At 44.9% G+C, this 12,589-nt stretch overlaps 1 long non-coding RNA gene across 1 annotated transcript in view; it reads left to right on the top strand.

Moving 5' to 3' along the window:
* The window catches only part of LOC106738246 (uncharacterized), a 260,965-nt gene that overhangs the window by 193,561 nt on the left and 54,815 nt on the right, over positions 1-12,589 (top strand). The window contains exon 7 of the long non-coding RNA XR_009460623.1: positions 7,385-11,905. This is a non-coding gene — a long non-coding RNA (uncharacterized LOC106738246). The remainder of the gene's footprint in view (positions 1-7,384; positions 11,906-12,589) is intronic.

Below are 12,589 nucleotides of genomic sequence, written 5' to 3'. Positions count from 1 at the left end.
ATGGCAGCATTCCCGTTTTACACTGAGGCATTCAAGGCACAGAGGTACTTATCTAAGTTGGTAGCAGATCAGGGAACTACACGCAAGGTTTCCCTAGTCTTGGTACTCACTCTAACCACTGGGCCATCCCCTTCCTGCTGTTCTCAGCCTTTATACCTGTGTCCCCCTCAACACCTCTCCTCAAAGATGGCAACGGGTGGCTTTAAACGAGTGAGGACGAATGAGAAACTCAAGGAAAAGAAGTTCGGTCTTCCGTGGAGTTTTGCCACTGCTTTATCAGAAGCAGAAATGCTTTCTCTTCAGGCCAGGCAGATTATATAAAGCCCTTTAGAAGCAACATCGCTATCTATGTTAGAGGAAGAGGGACCTTCCTACATTTTTAGGGATGTCTCGAGGTTTTGTGGTTCAGCTTTCAAGCTGGTTGTTGATATTAAAGTGTTTTCATTTTGACTTTGTTGACAAGGCTGTAAGAACCAGCTTTGCCCTGGAAAGGGTATCTCACTATCAGGTATGACTAATTATATTGGGGCAGCAGTAACCGTGATAACGTTCTATTTTTTTCTAGAAGAGCTCCGTTACAAACGGTCTGAGAGTCCCGCCCCGCAGAGTGTTTTCACAGGGGTTTCGTTTATGGTGCAGGCCAGATCATTTGCAACCGTGGGCGAATATGGAAAGCAATGAATATTCCATCAAATGTATGAGACGCGCAGGTTAGAAACAGATTTGTTTTGTTTTAGCAGCAGCCTGCACCCTGCTTTTAACAAGACGTTATTCATTGCTCTTCAGGAAAGTGACCTATTCTATGATGCCGGTGACACAGGAACTGGCTGATTCAGCTTAAGGCAAGCATCCCGGGGGTCTGTGAAAGCCAAGAGCCCGTGTCCTGGCCCAGACAGGCCTGCTGCTTGGAGTGGCTTCAGAGTAGTGCTCCTTCTCTTGATCATTTCATGTGCCATGCCCTGTCTTACTGCAGGTGTTCAGTCTTGCCTCATTTTATACACAGAAGTGTGGGAAAATGGAAGGTGGAGGCAGGACCAGGAGTCATAGAGCAGTTGGAGGAAGAAGGGAACTTGGGTGTCTCTTGGGAGCTGGAATCCCTCTTTAGGTGAGCCCGGGAATGGGGGGAGAGGGAACATCCAAGAAGTGCAAGGAGGGGAGGAATGGTCCTGTGGTTAGGATACTAGCCTGGGGCTTGGACTCAGCTCGGTTTCTACTGTGCTCCCCACCTTGAGTCAGTCTGTTGGGCTCGCATCCTTTTGCACCTCTTAGTTGCATAAGTGTGATGCTATTCTACTCTGCTCAAGTCTCTGGAAATCCTTTAATGCATCTACTTTTGTGACACAGCCTGACATTAGCTATAAGACTAAGTAAGGTACAAAATGAAGAAGGAAGAGGATCCACCCACCTTTTGCCTTACCAGTATTTCAGGGACTTGTGCAGGATGGGATGGGATCGCATTTTGGCACCTTCTACATGGAACAGGATCTGCTTCTGAGTCTTTTTAGTCCCAGATCTATAAAATAGGGGTGACGATGATCATATGCTGCTATGACTGCTTCTCTTAAACTCAGAAAACAACATTTTTATATCTATAAAGTCAGGTTCTCCAAAGTCGATCTAGATAGAAGTTTCTGACGAGAACAAAATACTGGTTTGTTTTTGTTCCCCCTCCCCTCAAAAGTATCCAGGCTCTTTCGGTGGAAATTTGTCTCCAGAATTTAGCTTGAGGCAGCTGGCTGCCATGGAAAATTTCTGCCCAAATAGTTAAACATCTGGTTGAAGAAGTTTATAAAACCTGAACACTGGGTATGAGAATGGGAAGTCTTGGGTAGTTTTAAATAATAGGTGATGTTATATTAAAGGTTGCAGAAGTGGCTGGAACAATGACAATAGAGGCAGCATAAGTCCTATAATAAAGACATTTTCATACAGGCCACTCCTTGGGAGCCTTCTTCCGGGCACTGTTGTCCCCGGCCTTATTTTACTCCCACAGTCTCCCAAATGCTGCAGTGCCTCATCCACTTTCCCTTGTCCCCTCTGCATTATATTAACCCTATTTGATTTCACCTTTAAGGCTCTTTGCATCCTTTTCCTGCTGAAGCCTTCTTTTTCACAACCTCAGGCTACCCCAAAACATGAAGTACAATACTTTGCTCTATAGACTATCATAATAGCATCCATAGATGCTTCTCAAGCAAATCCCGGGACGTCATTTTCCCCCTGTACTCGGCCTTAGTGAGGCCGCAGCTGGAGTACTGCGTCCAGTTTTGGGCTCCACAATTCAAAAAGGATGTGGAGAAGCTTGAGAGAGTCCAGAGAAGAGCCACGCGCATGATCAGAGGTCAGGGAAGCAGACCCTACGATGACAGGCTGAGAGCCCTGGGGCTCTTTAGCCTGGAAAAGCACAGGCTCAGGGGTGATCTGATGGCCACCTACCTACAAGTTTATCAGGGGTGACCACCAGTATCTGGGGGAACGTTTGTTCACCAGAGCGCCCCAAGGGATGACGAGGTCGAATGGTCACAAACTACTTCAAGATCGTTTCAGGCTGGACATAAGGAAGAATTTCTTTACTGTCCGAGCCCCCAAGGTCTGGAACAGCCTGCCACCGGAGGTGGTTCAAGCGCCTTCATTGAACACCTTCAAGATGAAACTGGATGCTTATCTTGCTGGGATCCTATGACCCCAGCTGACTTCCTGCCCTTTGGGCAGGGGGCTGGACTCGATGATCTTCCGAGGTCTCTTCCAGCCCTAATGTCTATGAAATCTATAATGCTACAGATGGGGGAACTGAGGCACTGTGCCCCAGGCCTTTTCAATAGACTGCAAGCAGGTCAATTTAAAAGACCTATCCCTTCCATCTCCCAGGCCTCAGCACTGTCCACTTCAGCCCATTTCCTCTCCCCAAGAACTAATACTAAGCATGCCAGCTGTACATAAAGTTTGTAATGGTGCATCGTGCATGTGTTCTGTGCAGGTTTGCTCATGTTTAACAGGGGCCTTTTTGGGGTATATAAATGAAGGTATGAATAGAGTTCAAGTTATAGAAGCTCTGCCTTGCATGGACACCTGTTGTCTAGCATGCAGACCGTGTGCTGGTTTAGTTTAGGCCTCTTGGGAAGAGGTTTGAGAGAACTTGTAGTAAGTCTTACTTTGGAGTGTCTCCATGGGGATTTCTGCTGGTACAGTTTGAAACTTTTCCTCTGAAGAAAAGGCCTTAACTGTGTAGCTCCTTCACCAGGCAGGACTAGTATTTCTGAGTTTTCTTGCTCAATTCTCTGCACATGAGGGCTTTGGTCAGAAGCCCTGGAGCAGTGGTCCTTGGCCTTTGCTGACCCCTGGGCAGCAATAGAGCTGAGCCAGTAACTGGCTGCGGGCAACATCAGGCTGTCCTCTCGCTGTCCTCCTCACTTTTAACTTTTTAATTTCATGAGCAACATCTGAGTGTCCTGTGGACAACCCGTGGCTTGTGAACCCTGGGTTTGGAGCCCCACCGTCCTAGTCCTTTTTTGCTAGAGGCCATTGCTTCACCCTTGGACGGTTGTAGTGGCCTGCTAAAGGTTTGCTGGGGAAGGCCGGCCTAAGTTGCAAATGCCCAGCCTTCACAATACGGGGGCTAGAAAACCTTTGGGTAAGGACTGCCTTTTCCCAAAACAGAGAGGCCAGTCTATTCCTCATTTCTGAAGCACAACCACCAAATTGGAAAGCCCAATTCAGGACCTTCAAGTCTCGTCATTCTACTAGGTCTGTACTGATTTACAGCTCGGTGCGTTTGGGTCACCAGAAAAACAGAAGCGCTCACAATAATTTGCCAGGGGTCTATGAAGTAGGCAGTGCCAGCCTTCAGGGCAGGTTGTGTTCCCGTTGTAAATCCACCGTGCAACAAGATATCCTCACACCTTCCTTGCTGTACTGTTTGAAAGTCCCAGCCTCCTTCTCCCCCTTTTCTTTGGCTAAGGGAATTGCACAGTGCCCAGAGAAACTTGCACCTAATTCCCTTAGGCCTCTGAAATTCCCAGACTACAAGCAAGGTTAAAAAAAGAAGCCACCCTAAAACTGAATACCATGAAAACGAAGCGGTGTGAAGCTCGGGATTACTCCATCCTCGGTGCGCCCCATTCTGCCCTTCTGCAGCCTGCACGCCTGCTGTGTGATGTCGCACACCATCAGTGGTGCCGTAACAGGGACAAAATGTCAGCGTTCAGTTCTGAGTCATTGCCCTTGCCCCTGCCGTTTACAGTCCAGTGTACCAAGGGAAGGAGATGAGGGGAGTTTGGTGTTAATTATGTTCTAAAAATGACTATGGCTGTGCGAAGTCTGTCCTTGTTTTGACTCCAAAAGACTGTTTCACACAAGGCCTCCACAGATTTTTCCTGAACAGTCTTCTTTTCACGTTTTCCATGGACCCGCACTGTGCTGTTTCAGACCGATCTAGTGAATTAACATATTGTATCTGCTGCTGCTTGGGTAATTACTTGCCCAGATTCTACTCCACTCTTTTCTACGCGGTCTTGATTGCTTCCCAGACAAAAAACATCCTTCACCTCCTATAGACAGTGTTTTAAAGTATCACCAAGAGGGGCAGGGGAAAAACAACTTTTCCAAATATATTTTTTCCAAATGCACATGAAGGCCTGATCTACAGCCCTTTTGTACTGAATACGCTATTTTGGTCAGGGCTGTGTTTATGGGTTTTCCCCCCACCCTCCTATGGTTAGGTTGGTAAAGGCCTTAATGTGGATGCAGTTGCATAGATTTAGGCAAATGCAAGTTATTGTGCTCCATTTTGGGAGTCATTGGGTGAAATTCTGCTGGTGTTGTATAGGAGTTCATACACAATCTAATGATCCCTTCTGGTCTTAAAAATCTATGAATACACGGTATAAAGGCATCTGCTTGTTCACACTAAGGTACTACTTTAACTATGTTAAATGATAGTCATAGAAAAACAATATGTACACTGGACCTTAGAATTGTCCAAGGCCTGTGGACATGTCTGGGGCTCGTGTCTGTCCACATGTAAACTAATATTTTAAAACAGCTTCATAGTTGGTAGGGTCGGAAGGGACCTGAGCAGATCATCAAGTCTGACCCCCTGCCGTGGGCAGGAAAGAGCGCTGGGGTCAAATGACCCCGGCCAGGTGATCTAGCCTCCTTTTGAAGACCCCCAGGGTAGGAGCAAGCACCACTTGACCTATTGTTCTAGCATGCATCTAGTTTAACACCTTCTAAAAACACATCAGCTGACGTCTAAATGAAGAGCCGTGGCACTGTCACGGTATGGCCTAAAAGGAGAAACACGGTTCATGCTCAGTGTTACAAGGCTGTCTCCTTCAGCTCACGCAACTGAAGCGAAGAGGTTAGTCCCAACACATGTCTTCAAATCCCAGCTTTGCTACCACCCTGCTGCGTGGCTGGGGGCAAATCACCACCTCTCCTTTCCCATTCTCTGCTCTGCCCCCGCTCTTGAGCTCATGTGGCAATGGGATCATTGTTTATATGGACACTTTTAAGGGGAACAACTTTGCAAGGCTTAAAAATATCATGTCAGTTTCCATCCTCTTAGTTGTGACTGTTGGTCATTTCCTGTCTCTCTTGGCCGCATAATCACATTATTTTGACTGGGATAAAAAATGTTGCTCAAGCATCTTTTGTAGAAGAAGGGCTCGGGAAATGGGAGAGAACGTGCTGCCTGCGCTGCAGCAGGAATTCTGCATTGCCCTTCCTCTCTCCATCTGTTTTTTTTTTGGCAATGTAGAGCATTGGGCTCACGTTTTTGGAAATGCTTCAGTCCCTTGGGAGGAAGGTTCAGCGCTTAGGTTCTTATATCACTTAGGCAATTCCAAAACCATTACCCTCAATTTTAATGGCACTCAGAGCCAAAGGAGCATTGTGGAGGGGGGAAGGGGAAAAAATGAGGAACAAGGGATCCCATCTGCACTGCAGATGGACTTATCTGTGGGAATGATTTCCACTCCCCAGCGCCGCCCTCAGTAGTAGTAGTGATGACCTTTCCAGCAGTCTCTAACCTTACCTACCCTGAGGAGCTCGCAGTGTGAGAACAGACACAGGGAAAGGGAAGGGGAACAAGAAACAGTTTTAATATAATTTCTTTTGCTGTCGGTGGCATGGCTGCTGACAATTGGGCCCTGGTCATGGGTGTCATACGCAGGTCTTTTTCTCCATCTACGTGGCCTTTCCATGTGTACCATTTGGCTCTCCTACCTTTTTCTGAAGCCCCTAGCATCAGCTGAAGCTTGGAGATAGGAAACTAGCTTTGACACTTCAACTGTGGTGTTGACCTTTGCCTGTGTCCTCCTTTTGCATAGGAATGATAACTTATCTCTGAAAAAATTGGGTATTTCCCATGAGAGGAGAGGTCTCTTTCAGTAGAGCATGGTTTAAACCTTGTTTGATAAAAGGCCTGCCCTTGTCCTAAGGCAGGGGCATGCAATTATTTCAAGCGGAGGGCCGCTTACTGAGTTTTGGCAAGCCATCGAGGGCCGTGTAATAAGCAGCCAGGGGCAGATAAATATTTATTTTCTAAAATTTTTAGGGGCGCCACGAGCTGGCTAGAATGGCCTGGTGGGCCGCATCTGGCCAATGGGCCGCATTTTACCCACCCCTGTCCTAAGGGGATCAATTGAAAATCTTGCAAAGGGAAAAAGATTGAATGTTGAAAAAGTAATGCAAGGAACTTAAGTTGTGGCAAACACCAGAAGTTACACAGGGATACTGCACTTTGCAGTGGGGTCGTAATAGTTCAGGTTTGGAAAGTGCAAAAATTATACAATACAGTGCAAAGATTATACTATGCAATGGAGAGTCCAAAGCATTAACACAAGCATTCCTACCAGACCTTGCACTGGAGAGGAAGTTTGTTTCCATGTAACCATGTGTATCATATTAAACCAATTACTACATACTAGAAAAAATGTAGTTTTCAGCTATAAGAGCTGTGGTAAGATTAGTTTAAAAACTGCATAATGTCTAAGTCATACCAGTTCTTGACAGAGCACCTTTGATATTACAGGAATTTTTTAAAGAAAGGTCCTTGAAAATTATTTTTTTTTCCCCTTTTGCTCTATTAATATTGATAAGATTCTTTTCAGCAAATGAGGATCTGATTCTACTCAACTCGCTGTCAAATGTGTGATGTGAATACATTGGAAACCAGTGAAAAATTTGCTTTGACTAACTTCTTTTACTACTAGGGATCTTATCTGCTGCTTATGATAGTTGTTAGGCCACAATTTGCATTCCAAGTTGGCAGTTTTCCTTTTTACTGTTCTACCTCCTGCCAACTGATTTGGGGATTGGTTTATTAATTGCGAATCTCAAATGCAAATATAATCACCTGCTTGTTTTTTCCTTTCAATTTCAGACTTCCAAACCATGGGAATCCATGCGAACTGCATTATATGCTGAAGCATGATGCAAGGCAATGGGAATAATGAAGAATGTTAATATATTGCAGCATGTTGGTTCAATGAAGAGCGCTGCATTTCAGCACATTGCACAGCACTGAAACCCATTCCACCACTGACTGCTAAAAACCATTCACAACCTCTTTTTTTTCCCTTTGATACCTGTTACCCCTTATTTTAAGCTTTCTGTGCAGCAATAGAAGCAGCACTGCGCAGACCAAGACCATTGAGGCCATTTTTGTCTACCAGTAACTTGAGCATCTTTCAGATAAGCTTTTTTCTGTCTCTGCTGTGCATGAAAGTTGAATTCAGTCTCATTTTTACAGTAGTGAGTGCTGCTGATTTGTTCCTTCGGCATTTCTCAAAGTGTTGGTACCTATGAATTATGATCTAGCTCCACAGTCAGGGACTCCTATCATAAAAAGTAAAAAATGGTGCACACTCCAATCAATAACCTTCTGTGGCCCCATCTGCCCTGGATTTGGTATGCTTCCCAATGATAGCTTGAGCCTGTCGTACCTAGCGTGATTTCTTCCTAGTGGTGATTTGTCTAGAGAGGCCAGCTTGGAAGACTTCAGAAGGCTTGCGAAGGTAGAGAAGCAGGAGGAAAAGGAAGCCTGCTCGAGAGAACTGTAAGGGAGGTCAAGCAAAAGCAATGCACCACGTGAACCTTTCCATCTGAGGCTGTTTACTTTGAAAGCCAAACCGGTTTCCCTTGATGTCAGTGACCTCAGAGGGAGCGAGATTTGGTGCTTATTGGAGTATCTGAGGAGGTGCCACTGCCATCTTTCCCTTTGGATAGAAGGGCTTCAGCACCGAGTTACACTGATTTAACTAAAATGGAGACTTCGCTCTGTTTTCATTCAGCTAAACCAATGCGAGTTTATGTGGAGACTTGGTCTAATGATCATAGGATCTGTCTTCTCCTTTTGTGAAACTGCCATCATGGAAGGGATGAAGCAAAAGCTGTATCCACTGTGACTTTTCCTTCTGGAAGGGACTGCCAGCATAGACCACCCCCTGGCTTATTGGTCATCTAACCCTGCATAGAGTAGGCTTGGACCACATGGTGTCTAAAATTCCACTGACCACCTAGAGCCCTTCTTTCACTAGGCTCCCTTTCTTACTGCCATTGGTAGTAGGAATAGTAAGAAACATTAAGACAAAAAGACTAATACAGACAAGGCCAAAAGGAAGGAGTGGACAGGACAGGGGCAATACCAGATCACCAAGGCACAGAGAATGCTCTAACATGCATCTAAAGATACACCGTCGTCTGGCCCCTGTTGAATAGCATTGTGGTTGCTCTGGCCAAGCTTGATAATCATTTTTCTACTGCAATTATCAGTCTAAGTGGGTAGGTGGGACAGCAGGCCTGTTATGGCTTTTATCTTCCCAGAACCTGGGAACAAAGCCCATCGAGGAGGAAACTGGCTTGACCAGTTGGGGGGCTGTGTATGTAACGGTTGAGGAGTTCAAAGGAAAAGGATGCAACAGTCAAATTCACAAACACATCTGGGGTTCAACTGATAAAGTTGCATTTTTCAGCGAAAGACAGTCTTAAAGGGATGTTGTCAAGTGGCCAAGACCAATGTTAGTTTTGTTTAAAAACAGGAAAGAGACTTCCATGAAGACTAATAGGAACCAAAATGGTTCCTCTGTGGTTTTGCATATTCCAGACAAACCATGACTGTTCCTATCAAGGATGACCAATTTCTGTTTGCACAATGCATTGGCCAGTTTCTACTTTCTTCCTCAAACCGGTTCTTGCTATTTAAAAGGTTTTTCAGTGGAGCTGAGAGGAGGGGCCTTGTGTTTTATCCAAATGACACCTGGGATGGTGCCCAATCATGTGATGACAACATTGTGCTGGTCTATGAGAAATGGGAAGTGAAAGCAGGCAGGTCATGGTGTGGGCTGAAAGAAAGGCAGAAAGCAAACTAACTGCTTTTCAAGTTAAAAAGTCAGGGAGAGCCACCAGTTGATTTCAGTGTCAAGAATAGAAAGTATGGGGCTTCATGCTCATGCACAGTCTTGCTCACAGTCAACTGCATTATGTTAACGGTTGTATTTATTTGACACAAGGTAAGGCATTAATTTGAGTGAAGACTTGCGACTGACTCTTTTGAAGTCTGGTTTTGTTTCTTGTTTCCCCAGAGCCTCAGAAGGCACGTTGCACACTAGACTGCGTTGCAGTAGGAATATATCACAAGTGCTACAATTCTGTGGCTATAGACCAAGAGAAGCAAGATACCAGGGATTTGACAGGGATATTACCTGCACCCCACGCCCAGTGCAGGGCTCTTGCTGATGAGCCTATAGAATCCAAGGATTTGTGTCTACACATTTTTCCTTGGTTTAAAAAACTGAGTTAAATAAAATCCTGTGAGGATAAGTATACATTATATTCTAGTGGGTTCTCTCAGGGTGGTTTGTACACTGCCACTACTACAATGCTAGTGATAACTGAGCCATCTAGTTTTAAAAGAGCTCAAGTACATCTACACTAGCTACCCGTACACCTTTGACTGCCCTGTAGATGAGACACAGACTCTCTGTAGTAGAACAAAAACCTAAAACTGAGTTCCCCAAGAGCCGCGTGGAGAGGCGTAACAGCCAGACCACCTTTTCTTTGCTAAGGGCTGTATCCGTGCTTCTTGGAATTTCTTTGAGCCTCACACTAGGGATTTTCCTGAAGATTTCTTCTTTAGGATGAAATCTAGCTAAAGCCTAGCAGTGAGTAATACAGTGAACAAAGAGCAAGAGAGTGTCTGTCTGACAGCAGCACTGAAAGAAACTATTGAAATTAACTCCCTGGCTGGGGTTCACTACCCATGAATGCAGTTACCTATAGATCCTCATGTGCTGCAGGAATGAAATGCAAGGAAAAAGTCTGCTAACACAAAAGCCAAACTCCCTTCCCATCTTAGAGGTCGATGCCTTCTGGTGGAGCAGTGTAGACATGGAGGATCTTGCATGCAGTGCCATTGCCAGATTGTTATAGCCTGTGGACAAGGAGGTCTTTGTTTCCCAGGCCTGTCACTGAGCCCATAGCCTACATTTATGGGGCTGCTGCTGCTCCTGTAGCTAAGATGGTGGGCACCCTTGATATAGACACAGCTCGGCCAGAAGAAGGAGCCTTTCCTAAACCTACCTGACACCACTGTGACACAAGAACTGATAGATATAGACAAGACCTCAGTTGACTTGAGAGTTCGAGAAGGACTAGCATTAGTTGGAGGCTCAGCGTATACCTAGCCTGCAACAAGTCGCACGCCGGTTTTGTTTTGGAATGGTTGGACTTGCCACGACATCTCATGAAATGCTGAACTCACGTGTGATATAAGCAGCAGAGAAATGTTTTCAAGTGAACACGGCTTCTGATGAATGGCTTTGAAGAACACGTTGGTTTGGCCTTGCAAGGTCCCTGTGCTGGAAGTGTTTATCAGCGTGGAGCTGTCATGCTTTTCAAGTGCTAGAGAAGGGGTTTTTTTTCAGCCCAGAATCTCTGTCTGTATAGAATAATGTTTGGCGTTTGGAGAATTGTTGTTTCTAACCAAGATAATTTTTCCCTAGTTTTATCTCATGTGACAAAACAAGTGGACCTTGAATTGCATTTTAATGTCAGATTTCAATTATATGGCTATAACAAAAGGTTACTTGGAGGTATTTTGTTATCCTTTTGTTGACATGTCCTTGTCTAATGTTTGTCGCTTGAAATCTCCATTTTCTCTACTTCTGTTTGTTTTCTGAAAGGGCTAAATTAGAGAGAGTGCTTGTGTGGACGGAGGAAACAAAAGGGCAAGCTGCGTGCAGCCATAAAGAGATACTGAAAACCTATGGAATAACAAGTCTGTGCTGAACAGGGGCGACTAGCATCTTATTGAACCTTTTGAAGTTGTCACATCCAGGCTAGAGACTGTTCTGACACTTCCTCTTGGCTCCACAATTTTTTAAGCTTGATGCAGAAATTGCTGGGGAAATTCTGCCATCTGTTTATTATGCAGGAGGTCAGACAAGATGATTTCAGTGGTTCCTTTTGGCTTAAAAAATGTACAAAACTGTGTTTCATTTTCTGAGCCTGCTCTCAGAGCTTCGAGAAGGATTTGTCTTGGGAGAGTGAGACCAGCAGAACCGATCCAGTCTTCTGTTGTCCTTTCATGGTGCCCCGGAGTGAAAATCGGACCTGGTGTGCAAATGTCAATATGGGTGGCAAAAGCAACTCCACCTTGACTTTTATTTTTTTGTAGGGGTCTCCCACAACCACAGGAATTGAGCTGCCTCGTGCCAATCCTGATTCTAAAGAAATGTAAGGGCCAACTCATCACCACGGGTTAACTGATGACTGCCTGCCTTGCTGCCATAGGGAATTGAATACCATGTGATATCACAGTGAAGCACATCTATCTCTGCCCTTGTTACTGCCCATAAGCTTCATCCAGAGACTGCCAAACCCATAGCCACAGGAAACTAGAAAGGTCAGTGGGAAAGCTACTTGCCTATATACATTTAAAAAAAAAACAACTTCCTGAACAAAACAAACTCCAGTTTTTCTGTAGCAATGGAAAATTCTTGAGAATCTGAATAGTGAGAATGAGAGAAAATCATGTAACAGTGGCTCCTTTCTCTCAGATGTGCAGCCTGAAGTGATTGTGAATGTCACAAGCGCACAGAAATGAGTACTAACTAGTTACAGCTCATCTTCCCCTGCTTATGCAGCTAATGACTCCAGTCTAACCCCTACCCCATCCTTTGTTCTACCAGTTCAGCCAATAACTTTGAGCAGTGTAACTCACTTGGGGCATAACTTTACTGCAGATCTATCTGAGGAGTCATTCCTAATAACTTCCTCTCCATCTATAAAGAGCTAAAACCAGTGTTTGGTCGTTCTTTAAACCCAAGCCTATTGGCTTGTCTGGATGATAGGATCCTTTGTAGTGAGGATGTAAGCTAAACCACTCCAGTACAGTGTATTGTGAGGACAAGTTACTATTACAGAATGAATGGAATTGTATGGTTGAATGGTCACAGTTGCAACCACATGTGTTTTAATCCAGCCAAGTGCAAAGTAATTCATCTGGGAACCAAGGATGTAGATTATATATGTAGGTTGGGAGAGACTGTCTTGGAAATCAGTGACATGGAAGAAGACTGTAGATAGC

Source organism: Alligator mississippiensis, chromosome 3 (assembly GCF_030867095.1).
Source record: "Alligator mississippiensis isolate rAllMis1 chromosome 3, rAllMis1, whole genome shotgun sequence".
NCBI classification, from domain to species: domain Eukaryota; kingdom Metazoa; phylum Chordata; order Crocodylia; family Alligatoridae; genus Alligator; species Alligator mississippiensis.
Note: the sequence above shows the minus strand (reverse complement) of the source record. Positions and strands in the feature narration are given on the sequence as shown.